Genomic DNA, 19844 nt, shown 5'->3' with positions numbered 1-19844 from the left:
CTTCATGCTCCTCGCATTTTTCACAACTTTTCATGCTCCTCGAATTTTTCACACCTTTTCATGCTCCTGGTCTTTTTTTTTTTTTTTTTTTTGCTCCTCGCATTTTTCACACCTTTTCATGCTCCTGGTCTTTTTTTTTTTTTTTTTTTGCTCCTCGATTTTTTCACACCTTTTCATGCTCCTGGTCTTTTTTTTTTTTTTTTTTTGCTCCTCGAATTTTTCACACCTTTTCATGCTCCTCGCATTTTTCACACATTTTCATGCTTCTCGCATTTTTCACAGCTTTTCATGCTCCTCGCATTTTTCACACCTTTTCATGCTCCTGGTCTTTTTTTTTTTTTTTGCTCCTCGCATTTTTCACACCTTTTCATGCTCCTGGTCTTTCTTTTTTTTTTTTTTTTTTTTGCTCCTCGCATTTTTCACACCTTTTCATGTTCCTGGTCTTTCTTTTTTTTTTTTTCTCCTCGCATTTTTCACACCTTTTCATGCTCCTGGTCTTTCTTTTTTTTTTTTTGCTCCTCGCATTTTTCACACCTTTACATGCTCCTCGTCTTTTTTTTTTTTTTTTTGCTCCTCGCATTTTTCACACCTTTTCATCCTCCTGGTTTTTTTTTTTTTTTTTTGCTCCTCGAATTTTTCACACATTTTCATGCTCCTCGCATTTTTCACACCTCTTCATGCTCCACGCATTTTTCACAACTTTTCATGCTCGTCGCATTTTTCACACCTTTTCATGCTCCTGGTCTTTCTTTTTTTTTTTTTGCTCCTCGCATTTTTCACACCTTTTCATGCTCCTCGTCTTTTTTTTTTTTTTCTCCTCGCATTTTTCACACCTTTTCATGCTCCTCGCCTTTTTCACACCTTTTCATGCTCCTCGCATTTTTCACACCTTTTCATGCTCCTTGCATTTTTTACAGCTTTTCATGCTCCTGGTCTTTCTTTTTTTTTTTTTGCTCCTCCCATTTTTCACACCTTTTCATGCTCCTGGTCTTTTTTTTTTTTTTTTTTTGCTCCTCGAATTTTTCACATCTTTTCATGCTCCTGGTCTTTTTTTTTTTTTTTTTGCTCCTCGAATTTTTCACATCTTTTCATGATCCTGGTCTTTCTTTTTTTTTTTTTTCTCCTCGCATTTTTCACACCTTTTCATGCTACTTGCATTTTTCACACCTTTTCATGCTCCTGGCCTTTTTTTTTTTTTTCCCTCGCATTTTTCACACCTTTTCATGCTCCTGGTCTTTTTTTTTTTTTTTTGCTCCTCGAATTTTTCACACCTTTTCATGCTCCTCGCATTTTTCACACCTCTTCATGCTCCTCGCATTTTTCACAACTTTTCATGCTCGTCGCATTTTTCACACCTTTTCATGCTCCTGGTCTTTTTTTTTTTTTTCGCTCCTCGAATTTTTCACACCTTTTCATGCTCCTTGCATTTTTCACACTTCTTCATGCTCCTCGCATTTTTCACAACTTTTCATGCTCGTCGCATTTTTCACACCTTTTCATGCTCCTGGTCTTTCTTTTTTTTTTTTTTGCTCCCCGCATTTTTCACACCTTTTCATGCTCCTGGTCTTTCTTTTTTTTTTTTTTTGCTCCTCGCTTTTTTCACACCTTTTCATGCTCCTGGTCTTTTTTTTTTTTTTTTGCTCCTCGCATTTTTCACACCTTTTCATGCTCCTGGTCTTTTTTTTTTTTTTTTTTTTTTGCTCCTCGAATTTTTCACACCTTTTCATGCTCCTGGTCTTTCTTTTTTTTTTTTTGCTCTTCGCATTTTTCACACCTTTTCATGCTCCTGGTCTTTTTTTTTTTTTTTTTTTTTTGCTCCTCGCATTTTTCACACCTTTTCATGCTCCTGGTCTTTCTTTTTTATTTTTTGATCCTCGCATTTTTCACACCTTTTCATGCTAATGGTCTTTCTTTTTTTTTTTTTTTTTTGCTCCTCGCATTTTACACACCTTTTCATGCTCCTGGTCTTTTTTTTTTTTTTTTTTTTGCTCCTCGAATTTTTCACACCTTTTCATGCTCCTCGCATTTTTCACACATCTTCATGCTCCTCGCATTTTTCACAACTTTTCATGCTCGTCGCATTTTTCACACCTTTTCATGCTCCTGGTCTTTCTTTTTTTTTTTTTGCTCCCCGCATTTTTCACACCTTTTCATGCTCCTGGTCTTTCTTTTTTTTTTTTTTTTTTTTTGCTCCTCGCATTTTTCACACCTTTTCATGCTCCTGGTCTTTTTTTTCTCTTTTGCTCCTCGCATTTTTCACACCTTTTCATGCTCCTGGTCTTTTTTTTTTTTTTTGCTCCTCGCATTTTTCACACCTTTTCATGCTCCTGGTCTTTTTTTTCTCTTTTGCTCCTCGCATTTTTCACACCTTTTCATGCTCCTGGTCTTTCTTTTTTTTTTTTTGCTCCTCGCATTTTTCACACCTTTTCATGCTCCTGGTCTTTCTTTCTTTCTTTTTTTTTTTTTTTTGCTCCTCGCATTTTTCACACCTTTTCATGCTCCTTGCATTTTTCACAACTTTTCATGCTCCTCGCATTTTTCACACCTTTTCATGCTCCTTGCATTTTTCACAGCTTTTCATGCTCCTGGTCTTTCTTTTTTTTTTTTTGCTCCTCCCATTTTTCACACCTTTTCATGCTCCTGGTCTCTTTTTTTTTTTTTTTTTTGCTCCTCGAATTTTTCACATCTTTTCATGCTCCTGGTCTTTTTTTTTTTTTTTTGCTCCTCGAATTTTTCACACCTTTTCATGCTCCTCGCATTTTTCACACCTCTTCATGCTCCTCGCATTTTTCACAACTTTTCATGCTCCTCGAATTTTTCACACCTTTTCATGCTCCTGGTCTTTTTTTTTTTTTTTGCTCCTCGCATTTTTCACACCTTTTCATGCTCCTGGTCTTTTTTTTTTTTTTTTTTTGCTCCTCGAATTTTTCACACCTTTTCATGCTCCTGGTCTTTTTTTTTTTTTTTTTTTTGCTCCTCGAATTTTTCACACCTTTTCATGCTCCTCGCATTTTTCACACATCTTCATGCTTCTCGCATTTTTCACAACTTTTCATGCTCCTCGCATTTTTCACACCTTTCCATGCTCCTGGTCTTTTTTTTTTTTTTGCTCCTCGCATTTTTCACACCTTTTCATGCTCCTGGTCTTTCTTTTTTTTTTTTTTTTTTTGCTCCTCGCATTTTTCACACCTTTTCATGTTCCTGGTCTTTCTTTTTTTTTTTTTTCTCCTCGCATTTTTCACACCTTTTCATGCTCCTGGTCTTTCTTTTTTTTTTTTTGCTCCTCGCATTTTTCACACCTTTTCATGCTCCTCGTCTTTTTTTTTTTTTTTCTCCTCGCATTTTTCACACCTTTTTATGCTCCTGGTCTTTCTTTTTTTTTTTTTTTTTTTTGCTCCTCGCATTTTTCACACCTTTTCATGTTCCTGGTCTTTCTTTTTTTTTTTTCTCCTCGCATTTTTCACACCTTTTCATGCTCCTGGTCTTTCTTTTTTTTTTTTTGCTCCTCGCATTTTTCACACCTTTTCATGCTCCTCGTCTTTTTTTTTTTTTTTGCTCCTCGCATTTTTCACACCTTTTCATGCTCCTGGTCTTCCTTTTTTTTTTTTTGCTCCTCTCATTTTTCACACCTTTTCATGCTCCTCGCATTTTTCACACCTTTTCATGCTCCTCGCATTTTTCACAGCTTTTCATGCTCCTGGTCTTTCTTTTTTTTTTTTTTTTTTTTTTGTTCCTCGCATTTTTCACAATTTTTCATGCTCCTGGTCTTTCTTTCTTTCTTTTTTTTTTTTTTTGCTCCTCGCATTTTTCACACCTTTTCATGCTCCTGGTCTTTCTTTTTTTTTTTTGCTCCTCGCATTTTTCACACCTTTTCATGCTCCTGGTCTTTCTTTCTTTCTTTTTTTTTTTTTTTTGCTCCTCGCATTTTTCACACCTTTTCATGCTCCTGGTCTTTCTTTTTTTTTTTTGCTCCTCGCATTTTTCACACCTTTTCATGCTCCTCGCATTTTTCACACATCTTCATGCTCCTCGCATTTTTCACAACTTTTCATGCTCGTCGCATTTTTCACACCTTTTCATTGTCCTGGTCTTTTTTTTTTTTTTTTTGCTCCTCGCATTTTTCACACCTTTTCATGCTCCTGGTTTTTTTTTTTTTTTGCTCCTCAAATTTTTCACACCTTTTCATGTTCCTGGTCTTTTTTTTTTTTTTTCTCCTCGCATTTTTCACACCTTTTCATGCTCCTGGTCTTTTTTTTTTTTTTTGTGCTCCTCGAATTTTTCACACCTTTTCATGCTCCTCGCATTTTTCACACCTCTTCATGCTCCTCGCATTTTTCACACCTCTTCATGCTCCTCGCATTTTTCACACCTCTTCATGCTCCTCGCATTTTTCACAACTTTTCATGCTCGTCGCATTTTTCACACCTTTTCATGTTCCTGGTCTCTTTTTTTTTTTTTTTTTTTTCCTCGCATTTTTCACACCTTTTCATGCTCCTGGTCTTTTTTTTTTTTTTTTGCTCCTCGAATTTTTCACACCTTTTCATGCTCCTCGCATTTTTCACACCTCTTCATGCTCCTCGCATTTTTCACAACTTTTCATGCTCCTCGAATTTTTCACACCTTTTCATGCTCCTGGTCTTTTTTTTTTTTTTTTTTTTGCTCCTCGCATTTTTCACACCTTTTCATGCTCCTGGTCTTTTTTTTTTTTTTTTTTTGCTCCTCGAATTTTTCACACCTTTTCATGCTCCTGGTCTTTTTTTTTTTTTTTTTTTGCTCCTCGAATTTTTCACACCTTTTCATGCTCCTCGCATTTTTCACACATTTTCATGCTTCTCGCATTTTTCACAGCTTTTCATGCTCCTCGCATTTTTCACACCTTTTCATGCTCCTGGTCTTTTTTTTTTTTTTGCTCCTCGCATTTTTCACACCTTTTCATGCTCCTGGTCTTTCTTTTTTTTTTTTTTTTTTTTTGCTCCTCGCATTTTTCACACCTTTTCATGTTCCTGGTCTTTCTTTTTTTTTTTTTCTCCTCGCATTTTTCACACCTTTTCATGCTCCTGGTCTTTCTTTTTTTTTTTTTGCTCCTCGCATTTTTCACACCTTTACATGCTCCTCGTCTTTTTTTTTTTTTTTTTGCTCCTCGCATTTTTCACACCTTTTCATCCTCCTGGTTTTTTTTTTTTTTTTTTGCTCCTCGAATTTTTCACACATTTTCATGCTCCTCGCATTTTTCACACCTCTTCATGCTCCACGCATTTTTCACAACTTTTCATGCTCGTCGCATTTTTCACACCTTTTCATGCTCCTGGTCTTTCTTTTTTTTTTTTTGCTCCTCGCATTTTTCACACCTTTTCATGCTCCTCGTCTTTTTTTTTTTTTTCTCCTCGCATTTTTCACACCTTTTCATGCTCCTCGCATTTTTCACAACTTTTCATGCTCCTCGCATTTTTCACACCTTTTCATGCTCCTTGCATTTTTCACAGCTTTTCATGCTCCTGGTCTTTCTTTTTTTTTTTTTGCTCCTCCCATTTTTCACACCTTTTCATGCTCCTGGTCTTTTTTTTTTTTTTTTTTTTGCTCCTCGAATTTTTCACATCTTTTCATGCTCCTGGTCTTTTTTTTTTTTTTTTTGCTCCTCGAATTTTTCACATCTTTTCATGATCCTGGTCTTTCTTTTTTTTTTTTTGCTCCTCGCATTTTTCACACCTTTTCATGCTACTTGCATTTTTCACACCTTTTCATGCTCCTGGCCTTTTTTTTTTTTTTTCCCTCGCATTTTTCACACCTTTTCATGCTCCTGGTCTTTTTTTTTTTTTTTTGCTCCTCGAATTTTTCACACCTTTTCATGCTCCTCGCATTTTTCACACCTCTTCATGCTCCTCGCATTTTTCACAACTTTTCATGCTCGTCGCATTTTTCACACCTTTTCATGCTCCTGGTCTTTTTTTTTTTTTTCGCTCCTCGAATTTTTCACACCTTTTCATGCTCCTTGCATTTTTCACACTTCTTCATGCTCCTCGCATTTTTCACAACTTTTCATGCTCGTCGCATTTTTCACACCTTTTCATGCTCCTGGTCTTTCTTTTTTTTTTTTTTGCTCCCCGCATTTTTCACACCTTTTCATGCTCCTGGTCTTTCTTTTTTTTTTTTTTTGCTCCTCGCATTTTTCACACCTTTTCATGCTCCTGGTCTTTTTTTTTTTTTTTTCCTCCTCGCATTTTTCACACCTTTTCATGCTCCTGGTCTTTTTTTTTTTTTTTTTTTTTGCTCCTCGAATTTTTCACACCTTTTCATGCTCCTGGTCTTTCTTTTTTTTTTTTTGCTCTTCGCATTTTTCACACCTTTTCATGCTCCTGGTCTTTTTTTTTTTTTTTTTTTTTTGCTCCTCGCATTTTTCACACCTTTTCATGCTCCTGGTCTTTCTTTTTTATTTTTTGATCCTCGCATTTTTCACACCTTTTCATGCTAATGGTCTTTCTTTTTTTTTTTTTTTTTGCTCCTCGCATTTTACACACCTTTTCATGCTCCTGGTCTTTTTTTTTTTTTTTTTTTTGCTCCTCGAATTTTTCACACCTTTTCATGCTCCTCGCATTTTTCACACATCTTCATGCTCCTCGCATTTTTCACAACTTTTCATGCTCGTCGCATTTTTCACACCTTTTCATGCTCCTGGTCTTTCTTTTTTTTTTTTTGCTCCCCGCATTTTTCACACCTTTTCATGCTCCTGGTCTTTCTTTTTTTTTTTTTTTTTTTTTGCTCCTCGCATTTTTCACACCTTTTCATGCTCCTGGTCTTTTTTTTCTCTTTTGCTCCTCGCATTTTTCACACCTTTTCATGCTCCTGGTCTTTTTTTTTTTTTTTGCTCCTCGCATTTTTCACACCTTTTCATGCTCCTGGTCTTTTTTTTCTCTTTTGCTCCTCGCATTTTTCACACCTTTTCATGCTCCTGGTCTTTCTTTTTTTTTTTTTGCTCCTCGCATTTTTCACACCTTTTCATGCTCCTGGTCTTTCTTTCTTTCTTTTTTTTTTTTTTTTGCTCCTCGCATTTTTCACACCTTTTCATGCTCCTTGCATTTTTCACAACTTTTCATGCTCCTCGCATTTTTCACACCTTTTCATGCTCCTTGCATTTTTCACAGCTTTTCATGCTCCTGGTCTTTCTTTTTTTTTTTTTGCTCCTCCCATTTTTCACACCTTTTCATGCTCCTGGTCTTTTTTTTTTTTTTTCTTTGCTCCTCGAATTTTTCACATCTTTTCATGCTCCTGGTCTTTTTTTTTTTTTTTTTGCTCCTCGAATTTTTCACACCTTTTCATGCTCCTCGCATTTTTCACACCTCTTCATGCTCCTCGCATTTTTCACAACTTTTCATGCTCCTCGAATTTTTCACACCTTTTCATGCTCCTGGTCTTTTTTTTTTTTTTGCTCCTCGCATTTTTCACACCTTTTCATGCTCCTGGTCTTTTTTTTTTTTTTTTTTTGCTCCTCGAATTTTTCACACCTTTTCATGCTCCTGGTCTTTTTTTTTTTTTTTTTTTGCTCCTCGAATTTTTCACACCTTTTCATGCTCCTCGCATTTTTCACACATCTTCATGCTTCTCGCATTTTTCACAACTTTTCATGCTCCTCGCATTTTTCACACCTTTTCATGCTCCTGGTCTTTTTTTTTTTTTTGCTCCTCGCTTTTTTCACCCCTTTTCTTGCTCCTGTTCTTTCTTTTTTTTTTTTTTTTTTTTGCTCCTCGCATTTTTCACACCTCTTCATGCTCCTTGCATTTTTCACAACTTTTCATGCTCGTCGCATTTTTCACACCTTTTCATGCTCCTGGTCTTTCTTTTTTTTTTTTTTGCTCCCCACATTTTTCACACCTTTTCATGCTCCTGGTCTTTCTTTTTTTTTTTTTTTTTTGCTCCTCGCATTTTTCACACCTTTTCATGCTCCTGGTCTTTTTTTTTTTTTTTGCTCCTCGCATTTTTCACACCTTTTCATGCTCCTGGTCTTTTTTTTCTCTTTTGCTCCTCGCATTTTTCACACCTTTTCATGCTCCTGGTCTTTCTTTTTATTTTTTTGCTCCTCGCATTTTTCACACCTTTTCATGCTCCTGGTCTTTCTTTCTTTCTTTTTTTTTTTTTTTTGCTCCTCGCATTTTTCACACCTTTTCATGCTCCTTGCATTTTTCACAACTTTTCATGCTCCTCGCATTTTTCACACCTTTTCATGCTCCTTGCATTTTTCACAGCTTTTCATGCTCCTGGTCTTTCTTTTTTTTTTTTTGCTCCTCCCATTTTTCACACCTTTTCATGCTCCTGGTCTTTTTTTTTTTTTTTTTTTTGCTCCTCGAATTTTTCACATCTTTTCATGCTCCTGGTCTTTTTTTTTTTTTTTTGCTCCTCGAATTTTTCACACCTTTTCATGCTCCTCGCATTTTTCACACCTCTTCATGCTCCTCGCATTTTTCACAACTTTTCATGCTCCTCGAATTTTTCAAACCTTTTCATGCTCCTGGTCTTTTTTTTTTTTTTGCTCCTCGCATTTTTCACACCTTTTCATGCTCCTGGTCTTTTTTTTTTTTTTTCCTCCTCGCATTTTTCACACCTTTTCATGCTCCTGGTTTTTTTTTTTTTTTTTTTTTTTTGCTCCTCGAATTTTTCACACCTTTTCATGCTCCTGGTCTTTCTTTTTTTTTTTTTTTTTTTGTTCCTCGAATTTTTCACACCTTTTCATGCTCCTCGCATTTTTCACACATCTTCATGCTCCTCGCATTTTTCACAACTTTTCATGCTCGTCGCATTTTTCACACCTTTTCATGCTCCTGGTCTTTCTTTTTTTTTTTTTGCTCCCCGCATTTTTCACACCTTATCATGCTCCTGGTCTTTCTTTTTTTTTTTTTTTTTTTTTGCTCCTCGCATTTTTCACACCTCTTCATGCTCCTTGCATTTTTCACAACTTTTCATGCTCGTCGCATTTTTCACACCTTTTCATGCTCCTGGTCTTTCTTTTTTTTTTTTTTGCTCCCCACATTTTTCACACCTTTTCATGCTCCTGGTCTTTCTTTTTTTTTTTTTTTTTTGCTCCTCGCATTTTTCACACCTTTTCATGCTCCTGGTCTTTTTTTTTTTTTTTGCTCCTCGCATTTTTCACACCTTTTCATGCTCCTGGTCTTTCTTTCTTTCTTTTTTTTTTTTTTTTTGCTCCTCGCATTTTTCACACCTTTTCATGCTCCTTGCATTTTTCACAACTTTTCATGCTCCTCGCATTTTTCACACCTTTTCATGCTCCTTGCATTTTTCACAGCTTTTCATGCTCCTGGTCTTTCTTTTTTTTTTTTTGCTCCTCCCATTTTTCACACCTTTTCATGCTCCTGGTCTTTTTTTTTTTTTTTTTTTGCTCCTCGAATTTTTCACATCTTTTCATGCTCCTGGTCTTTTTTTTTTTTTTTTGCTCCTCGAATTTTTCACACCTTTTCATGCTCCTCGCATTTTTCACACCTCTTCATGCTCCTCGCATTTTTCACAACTTTTCATGCTCCTCGAATTTTTCAAACCTTTTCATGCTCCTGGTCTTTTTTTTTTTTTTTGCTCCTCGCATTTTTCACACCTTTTCATGCTCCTGGTCTTTTTTTTTTTTTTTTTTTGCTCCTCGAATTTTTCACACCTTTTCATGCTCCTGGTCTTTTTTTTTTTTTTTTTTTGCTCCTCGAATTTTTCACACCTTTTCATGCTCCTCGCATTTTTCACACATCTTCATGCTTCTCGCATTTTTCACAACTTTTCATGCTCCTCGCATTTTTCACACCTTTTCATGCTCCTGGTCTTTTTTTTTTTTTTTGCTCCTCACATTTTTCACACCTTTTCATGCTCCTGGTCTTTCTTTTTTTTTTTTTTTTTTTGCTCCTCGCATTTTTCACACCTTTTCATGCTCCTGGTCTTTCTTTCTTTCTTTTTTTTTTTTTTTGCTCCTCGCATTTTTCACACCTTTTCATGCTCCTCGTCTTTTTTTTTTTTTTTGCTCCTCGAATTTTTCACACCTTATCATGCTCCTCGCATTTTTCACACCTCTTCATGCTCCTCGCATTTTTCACAACTTTTCATGCTCGTCGCATTTTTCACACCTTTTCATGCTCCTGGTCTTTCTTTTTTTTTTTTGCTCCTCGCATTTTTCACACCTTTTCATGTTCCTCGTCTTTTTTTTTTTTTTTTTTTTGCTCCTCGCATTTTTCACACCTTTTCATGCTCCTGGTCTTTCTTTCTTTCTTTTTTTTTTTTTTTTGCTCCTCGCATTTTTCACACCTTTTCATGCTCCTTGCATTTTTCACAACTTTTCATGCTCCTCGCATTTTTCACACCTTTTCATGCTCCTTGCATTTTTCACAGCTTTTCATGCTCCTGGTCTTTCTTTTTTTTTTTTTGCTCCTCCCATTTTTCACACCTTTTCATGCTCCTGGTCTTTTTTTTTTTTTTTTTTTTGCTCCTCGAATTTTTCACATCTTTTCATGCTCCTGGTCTTTTTTTTTTTTTTTTTGCTCCTCGAATTTTTCACATCTTTTCATGATCCTGGTCTTTCTTTTTTTTTTTTTGCTCCTCGCATTTTTCACACCTTTTCATGCTACTTGCATTTTTCACACCTTTTCATGCTCCTGGCCTTTTTTTTTTTTTCCCTCGCATTTTTCACACCTTTTCATGCTCCTGGTCTTTTTTTTTTTTTTTTGCTCCTCGAATTTTTCACACCTTTTCATGCTCCTCGCATTTTTCACACCTCTTCATGCTCCTCGCATTTTTCACAACTTTTCATGCTCGTCGCATTTTTCACACCTTTTCATGCTCCTGGTCTTTTTTTTTTTTTTCGCTCCTCGAATTTTTCACACCTTTTCATGCTCCTTGCATTTTTCACACTTCTTCATGCTCCTCGCATTTTTCACAACTTTTCATGCTCGTCGCATTTTTCACACCTTTTCATGCTCCTGGTCTTTCTTTTTTTTTTTTTTGCTCCCCGCATTTTTCACACCTTTTCATGCTCCTGGTCTTTCTTTTTTTTTTTTTTTGCTCCTCGCATTTTTCACACCTTTTCATGCTCCTGGTCTTTTTTTTTTTTTTTTCCTCCTCGCATTTTTCACACCTTTTCATGCTCCTGGTCTTTTTTTTTTTTTTTTTTTTTTGCTCCTCGAATTTTTCACACCTTTTCATGCTCCTGGTCTTTCTTTTTTTTTTTTTGCTCTTCGCATTTTTCACACCTTTTCATGCTCCTGGTCTTTTTTTTTTTTTTTTTTTTTTTGCTCCTCGCATTTTTCACACCTTTTCATGCTCCTGGTCTTTCTTTTTTATTTTTTGATCCTCGCATTTTTCACACCTTTTCTTGCTAATGGTCTTTCTTTTTTTTTTTTTTTTTTGCTCCTCGCATTTTACACACCTTTTCATGCTCCTGGTCTTTTTTTTTTTTTTTTTTTTGCTCCTCGAATTTTTCACACCTTTTCATGCTCCTCGCATTTTTCACACATCTTCATGCTCCTCGCATTTTTCACAACTTTTCATGCTCGTCGCATTTTTCACACCTTTTCATGCTCCTGGTCTTTCTTTTTTTTTTTTTGCTCCCCGCATTTTTCACACCTTTTCATGCTCCTGGTCTTTCTTTTTTTTTTTTTTTTTTTTGCTCCTCGCATTTTTCACACCTTTTCATGCTCCTGGTCTTTTTTTTCTCTTTTGCTCCTCGCATTTTTCACACCTTTTCATGCTCCTGGTCTTTTTTTTTTTTTTTGCTCCTCGAATTTTTCACATCTTTTCATGCTCCTGGTCTTTTTTTTTTTTTTTTTGCTCCTCGAATTTTTCACATCTTTTCATGATCCTGGTCTTTTTTTTTTTTTTTTTGCTCCTCGCATTTTTCACACCTTTTCATGCTACTTGCATTTTTCACACCTTTTCATGCTCCTGGCCTTTTTTTTTTTTTCCCTCGCATTTTTCACACCTTTTCATGCTCCTGGTCTTTTTTTTTTTTTTTTGCTCCTCGAATTTTTCACACCTTTTCATGCTCCTCGCATTTTTCACACCTCTTCATGCTCCTCGCATTTTTCACAACTTTTCATGCTCGTCGCATTTTTCACACCTTTTCATGCTCCTGGTCTTTTTTTTTTTTTTCGCTCCTCGAATTTTTCACACCTTTTCATGCTCCTTGCATTTTTCACACTTCTTCATGCTCCTCGCATTTTTCACAACTTTTCATGCTCGTCGCATTTTTCACACCTTTTCATGCTCCTGGTCTTTCTTTTTTTTTTTTTTGCTCCCCGCATTTTTCACACCTTTTCATGCTCCTGGTCTTTCTTTTTTTTTTTTTTTGCTCCTCGCATTTTTCACACCTTTTCATGCTCCTGGTCTTTTTTTTTTTTTTTTCCTCCTCGCATTTTTCACACCTTTTCATGCTCCTGGTCTTTTTTTTTTTTTTTTTTTTTGCTCCTCGAATTTTTCACACCTTTTCATGCTCCTGGTCTTTCTTTTTTTTTTTTTGCTCTTCGCATTTTTCACACCTTTTCATGCTCCTGGTCTTTTTTTTTTTTTTTTTTTTTTGCTCCTCGCATTTTTCACACCTTTTCATGCTCCTGGTCTTTCTTTTTTATTTTTTGATCCTCGCATTTTTCACACCTTTTCATGCTAATGGTCTTTCTTTTTTTTTTTTTTTTTTGCTCCTCGCATTTTACACACCTTTTCATGCTCCTGGTCTTTTTTTTTTTTTTTTTTTTGCTCCTCGAATTTTTCACACCTTTTCATGCTCCTCGCATTTTTCACACATCTTCATGCTCCTCGCATTTTTCACAACTCTTCATGCTCGTCGCATTTTTCACACCTTTTCATGCTCCTGGTCTTTCTTTTTTTTTTTTTGCTCCCCGCATTTTTCACACCTTTTCATGCTCCTGGTCTTTCTTTTTTTTTTTTTTTTTTTTGCTCCTCGCATTTTTCACACCTTTTCATGCTCCTGGTCTTTTTTTTCTCTTTTGCTCCTCGCATTTTTCACACCTTTTCATGCTCCTGGTCTTTTTTTTTTTTTTTGCTCCTCGCATTTTTCACACCTTTTCATGCTCCTGGTCTTTTTTTTCTCTTTTGCTCCTCGCATTTTTCACACCTTTTCATGCTCCTGGTCTTTCTTTTTTTTTTTTTGCTCCTCGCATTTTTCACACCTTTTCTTGCTCCTGGTCTTTCTTTCTTTCTTTTTTTTTTTTTTTTGCTCCTCGCATTTTTCATACCTTTTCATGCTCCTTGCATTTTTCACAACTTTTCATGCTCCTCGCATTTTTCACACCTTTTCATGCTCCTTGCATTTTTCACAGCTTTTCATGCTCCTGGTCTTTCTTTTTTTTTTTTTGCTCCTCCCATTTTTCACACCTTTTCATGCTCCTGGTCTTTTTTTTTTTTTTTTTTTGCTCCTCGAATTTTTCACATCTTTTCATGCTCCTGGTCTTTTTTTTTTTTTTTTTGCTCCTCGAATTTTTCACACCTTTTCATGCTCCTCGCATTTTTCACACCTCTTCATGCTCCTCGCATTTTTCACAACTTTTCATGCTCCTCGAATTTTTCAAACCTTTTCATGCTCCTGGTCTTTTTTTTTTTTTTGCTCCTCGCATTTTTCACACCTTTTCATGCTCCTGGTCTTTCTTTTTTTTTTTTTTGCTCCTCGCATTTTTCACACCTTTTCATGCTCCTGGTCTTTTTTTTTTTTTTTCCTCCTCGCATTTTTCACACCTTTTCATGCTCCTGGTTTTTTTTTTTTTTTTTTTTTTTTTGCTCCTCGAATTTTTCACACCTTTTCATGCTCCTGGTCTTTCTTTTTTTTTTTTTTTTTTTGTTCCTCGAATTTTTCACACCTTTTCATGCTCCTCGCATTTTTCACACATCTTCATGCTCCTCGCATTTTTCACAACTTTTCATGCTCGTCGCATTTTTCACACCTTTTCATGCTCCTGGTCTTTCTTTTTTTTTTTTTGCTCCCCGCATTTTTCACACCTTATCATGCTCCTGGTCTTTCTTTTTTTTTTTTTTTTTTTTTGCTCCTCGCATTTTTCACACCTCTTCATGCTCCTTGCATTTTTCACAACTTTTCATGCTCGTCGCATTTTTCACACCTTTTCATGCTCCTGGTCTTTCTTTTTTTTTTTTTTGCTCCCCACATTTTTCACACCTTTTCATGCTCCTGGTCTTTCTTTTTTTTTTTTTTTTTTGCTCCTCGCATTTTTCACACCTTTTCATGCTCCTGGTCTTTTTTTTTTTTTTTTGCTCCTCGCATTTTTCACACCTTTTCATTCTCCTGGTCTTTCTTTCTTTTTTTTTTTTTTTTTTTTTGCTCCTCGCATTTTTCACACCTTTTCATGCTCCTTGCATTTTTCACAACTTTTCATGCTCCTCGCATTTTTCACACCTTTTCATGCTCCTTGCATTTTTCACAGCTTTTCATGCTCCTGGTCTTTCTTTTTTTTTTTTTGCTCCTCCCATTTTTCACACCTTTTCATGCTCCTGGTCTTTTTTTTTTTTTTTTTTTGCTCCTCGAATTTTTCACATCTTTTCATGCTCCTGGTCTTTTTTTTTTTTTTTTGCTCCTCGAATTTTTCACACCTTTTCATGCTCCTCGCATTTTTCACACCTCTTCATGCTCCTCGCATTTTTCACAACTTTTCATGCTCCTCGAATTTTTCAAACCTTTTCATGCTCCTGGTCTTTTTTTTTTTTTTTGCTCCTCGCATTTTTCACACCTTTTCATGCTCCTGGTCTTTTTTTTTTTTTTTTTTTGCTCCTCGAATTTTTCACACCTTTTCATGCTCCTGGTCTTTTTTTTTTTTTTTTTTTTGCTCCTCGAATTTTTCACACCTTTTCATGCTCCTCGCATTTTTCACACATCTTCATGCTTCTCGCATTTTTCACAACTTTTCATGCTCCTCGCATTTTTCACACCTTTTCATGCTCCTGGTCTTTTTTTTTTTTTTTGCTCCTCACATTTTTCACACCTTTTCATGCTCCTGGTCTTTCTTTTTTTTTTTTTTTTTTTGCTCCTCGCATTTTTCACACCTTTTCATGCTCCTGGTCTTTCTTTCTTTCTTTTTTTTTTTTTTCGCTCCTCGAATTTTTCACACCTTTTCATGCTCCTTGCATTTTTCACACTTCTTCATGCTCCTCGCATTTTTCACAACTTTTCATGCTCGTCGCATTTTTCACACCTTTTCATGCTCCTGGTCTTTCTTTTTTTTTTTTTTGCTCCCCGCATTTTTCACACCTTTTCATGCTCCTGGTCTTTCTTTTTTTTTTTTTTTTGCTCCTCGCATTTTTCACACCTTTTCATGCTCCTGGTCTTTTTTTTTTTTTTTTCCTCCTCGCATTTTTCACACCTTTTCATGCTCCTGGTCTTTTTTTTTTTTTTTTTTTTTGCTCCTCGCATTTTTCACACCTTTTCATGCTCCTGGTCTTTTTTTTTTTTTTTTTTTCCTCCTCGAATTTTTCACACCTTTTCACGCTCCTGGTCTTTTTTTTTTTTTTTTGCTCCTCGAATTTTTCACACCTTATCATGCTCCTCGCATTTTTCACACCTCTTCATGCTCCTCGCATTTTTCACAACTTTTCATGCTCGTCGCATTTTTCACACCTTTTCATGCTCCTGGTCTTTCTTTTTTTTTTTTGCTCCTCGCATTTTTCACACCTTTTCATGTTCCTTGTCTTTTTTTTTTTTTTTTTTTGCTCCTCGCATTTTTTACACCTTTTCATGCTCTTGGTCTTTTTTTTCTCTTTTGCTCCTCGCATTTTTCACACCTTTTCATGCTCCTGGTCTTTCTTTTTTTTTTTTTGCTCCTCGCATTTTTCACACCTTTTCATGCTCCTGGTCTTTCTTTTTTTTTTTTGCTCCTCGCATTTTTCACACCTTTTCATGCTCCTGGTCTTTTTTTTCTCTTTTGCTCCTCGCATTTGTCACACCTTTTCATGCTCCTGGTCTTTCTTTTTTTTTTTTTTTTTTTGCTCCTCGCATTTTTCACAGCTTTTCATGTTCCTGGTCTCTTTTTTTTTTTTTTTTTTTTTGCTCCTCGCATTTTTCACACCTTTTCATGCTCCTGGTCTTTTTTTTTTTTTTTTTTGCTCCTCGCATTTTTCACACCTTTTCATGCTCCTGGTCTCTTTTTTTTTTTTTTTTTTTTTGCTCCTCGCATTTTTCACACCTTTTCATGCTCCTCGCATTTTTCACACCTCTTCATGCTCCTCGCATTTTTCACAACTTTTCATGCTCCTCGCATTTTTCACACCTTTTCATGCTCCTCGCATTTTTCACACCTTTTCATGCTCCTCGCATTTTTCACACCTCTTCATGCTCCTCGCATTTTTCACAACTTTTCATGCTCGTCGCATTTTTCACACCTTTTCATGTTCCTCGTCTTTTTTTTTTTTTTTTTTTTGCTCCTCGCATTTTTCACACCTTTTCATGCTCCTGGTCTTTCTTTCTTTCTTTTTTTTTTTTTTTTTTGCTCCTCGCATTTTTCACACCTTTTCATGCTCCTTGCATTTTTCACAACTTTTCATGCTCCTCGCATTTTTCACACCTTTTCATGCTCCTTGCATTTTTCACACCTTTTCATGCTCCTGGTCTTTCTTTTTTTTTTTTTTCTCCTCCCATTTTTCACACCTTTTCATGCTCCTGGTCTTTTTTTTTTTTTTTTTTCCTCCTCGAATTTTTCACACCTTTTCACGCTCCTGGTCTTTTTTTTTTTTTTTTGCTCCTCGAATTTTTCACACCTTATCATGCTCCTCGCATTTTTCACACCTCTTCATGCTCCTCGCATTTTTCACAACTTTTCATGCTCGTCGCATTTTTCACACCTTTTCATGCTCCTGGTCTTTCTTTTTTTTTTTTGCTCCTCGCATTTTTCACACCTTTTCATGTTCCTTGTCTTTTTTTTTTTTTTTTTTTGCTCCTCGAATTATTCACACCTTTTCATGCTCCTCGCATTTTTCACACCTCTTCATGCTCCTCGCATTTTTCACAACTTTTCATGCTCGTCGCATTTTTCACACCTTTTCATGCTCCTGGTCTTTCTTTTTTTTTTTTGCTCCTCGCATTTTTCACACCTTTTCATGTTCCTTGTCTTTTTTTTTTTTTTTTTTTGCTCCTCGCATTTTTCACACCTTTTCATGCTCCTGGTCTTTCTTTCTTTCTTTTTTTTTTTTTTTTTTGCTCCTCGCATTTTTCACACCTTTTCATGTTCCTCGTCTTTTTTTTTTTTTTTTTTTTGCTCCTCGCATTTTTCACACCTTTTCATGCTCCTGGTCTTTCTTTCTTTCTTTTTTTTTTTTTTTTGCTCCTCGCATTTTTCACACCTTTTCATGCTCCTTGCATTTTTCACAACTTTTCATGCTCCTCGCATTTTTCACACCTTTTCATGCTCCTTGCATTTTTCACAGCTTTTCATGCTCCTGGTCTTTCTTTTTTTTTTTTTTGCTCCTCCCATTTTTCACACCTTTTCATGCTCCTGGTCTTTTTTTTTTTTTTTCTTTGCTCCTCGAATTTTTCACATCTTTTCATGCTCCTGGTCTTTTTTTTTTTTTTTGCTCCTCGAATTTTTCACACCTTTTCATGCTCCTCGCATTTTTCACACCACTTCATGCTCCTCGCATTTTTCACAACTTTTCATGCTCCTCGAATTTTTCACACCTTTTCATGCTCCTGGTCTTTTTTTTTTTTTTGCTCCTCGCATTTTTCACACCTTTTCATGCTCCTGGTCTTTTTTTTTTTTTTTTTTTGCTCCTCGAATTTTTCACACCTTTTCATGCTCCTGGTCTTTTTTTTTTTTTTTTTTTTGCTCCTCGAATTTTTCACACCTTTTCATGCTCCTCGCATTTTTCACACATCTTCATGCTTCTCGCATTTTTCACAACTTTTCATGCTCCTCGCATTTTTCACACCTTTTCATGCTCCTGGTCTTTTTTTTTTTTTTTGCTCCTCGCATTTTTCACACCTTTTCATGCTCCTGGTCTTTCTTTTTTTTTTTTTTTTTTTTGCTCCTCGCATTTTTCACACCTTTTCATGCTCCTGGTCTTTCTTTCTTTCTTTTTTTTTTTTTTTTGCTCCTCGCATTTTTCACACCTTTTCATGCTCCTGGTCTTTTTTTTTTTTTTTTTTCCTCCTCGAATTTTTCACACCTTTTCACGCTCCTGGTCTTTTTTTTTTTTTTTGCTCCTCGAATTTTTCACACCTTATCATGCTCCTCGCATTTTTGACACCTCTTCATGCTCCTCGCATTTTTCACAACTTTTCATGCTCGTCGCATTTTTCACACCTTTTCTTTCTCCTTGTCTTTTTTTTTTTTTTTTGCTCCTCGCATTTTTCCCACCTTTTCATGTTCCTTGTCTTTTTTTTTTTTTTTTTTTGCTCCTCGCATTTTTCACACCTTTTCATGCTCTTGGTCTTTTTTTTCTCTTTTGCTCCTCGCATTTTTCACACCTTTTCATGCTCTTGGTCTTTTTTTTCTCTTTTGCTCCTCGCATTTTTCACACCTTTTCATGCTCCTGGTCTTTCTTTTTTTTTTTTTGCTCCTCGCATTTTTCACACCTTTTCATGCTCCTGGTCTTTCTTTTTTTTTTTTTGCTCCTCGCATTTTTCACACCTTTTCATGCTCCTGGTCTTTCTTTCTTTCTTTTTTTTTTTTTTTTTTTCCTCGCTTTTTTCACACCTTTTCATTTTTCTTGTCTTTTTTTTTTTTTTTTTTTGCTCCTCGCATTTTTCACACCTTTTCATGCTCCTGGTCTTTCTTTCTTTCTTTTTTTTTTTTTTTGCTCCTCGCATTTTTCACACCTTTTCATGCTCCTTGCATTTTTCACAACTTTTCATGCTCCTCGCATTTTTCACACCTTTTCATGCTCCTTGCATTTTTCACAGCTTTTCATGCTCCTGGTCTTTCTTTTTTTTTTTTTGCTCCTCCCATTTTTCACACCTTTTCATGCTCCTGGTCTTTTTTTTTTTTTTTTTTTTGCTCCTCGAATTTTTCACATCTTTTCTTGCTCCTGGTCTTTTTTTTTTTTTTTTTTGCTCCTCGAATTTTTCACATCTTTTCATGATCCTGGTCTTTCTTTTTTTTTTTTTTGCTCCTCGCATTTTTCACACCTTTTCATTCTACTTGCATTTTTCACACCTTTTCATGCTCCTGGTCTTTTTTTTTTTTTTTCCTCCCATTTTTCACACCTTTTCATGCTCCTGGTCTTTTTTTTTTTTTTTTGCTCCTCGAATTTTTCACACCTTTTCATGCTCCTCGCATTTTTCACACCTCTTCATGCTCCTCGCATTTTTCACAACTTTTCATGCTCGTCGCATTTTTCACACCTTTTCATGCTCCTGGTCTTTTTTTTTTTTTTTCGCTCCTCGAATTTTTCACACCTTTTCATGCTCCTTGCATTTTTCACACTTCTTCATGCTCCTCGCATTTTTCACAACTTTTCATGCTCGTCGCATTTTTCACACCTTTTCATGCTCCTGGTCTTTCTTTTTTTTTTTTTTGCTCCCCGCATTTTTCACACCTTTTCATGCTCCTGGTCTTTCTTTTTTTTTTTTTTTTTGCTCCTCGCATTTTTCACACCTTTTCATGCTCCTGGTCTTTTTTTTTTTTTTTTCCTCCTCGCATTTTTCACACCTTTTCATGCTCCTGGTCTTTTTTTTTTTTTTTTTTTTTTGCTCCTCGCATTTTTCACACCTTTTCATGCTCCTGGTCTTTCTTTTTTTTTTTTTTTTTTTGTTCCTCGAATTTTTCACACCTTTTCATGCTCCTCGCATTTTTCACACATCTTCATGCTCCTCGCATTTTTCACAACTTTTCATGCTCGTCGCATTTTTCACACCTTTT

Source organism: Cervus elaphus, unplaced genomic scaffold (assembly GCF_910594005.1).
Source record: "Cervus elaphus unplaced genomic scaffold, mCerEla1.1, whole genome shotgun sequence".
Classification (NCBI taxonomy): Eukaryota; Metazoa; Chordata; class Mammalia; order Artiodactyla; family Cervidae; genus Cervus; species Cervus elaphus.
The sequence above is the reverse complement of the archived record's forward strand: the minus strand, read 5'-3'. Positions refer to the sequence as shown.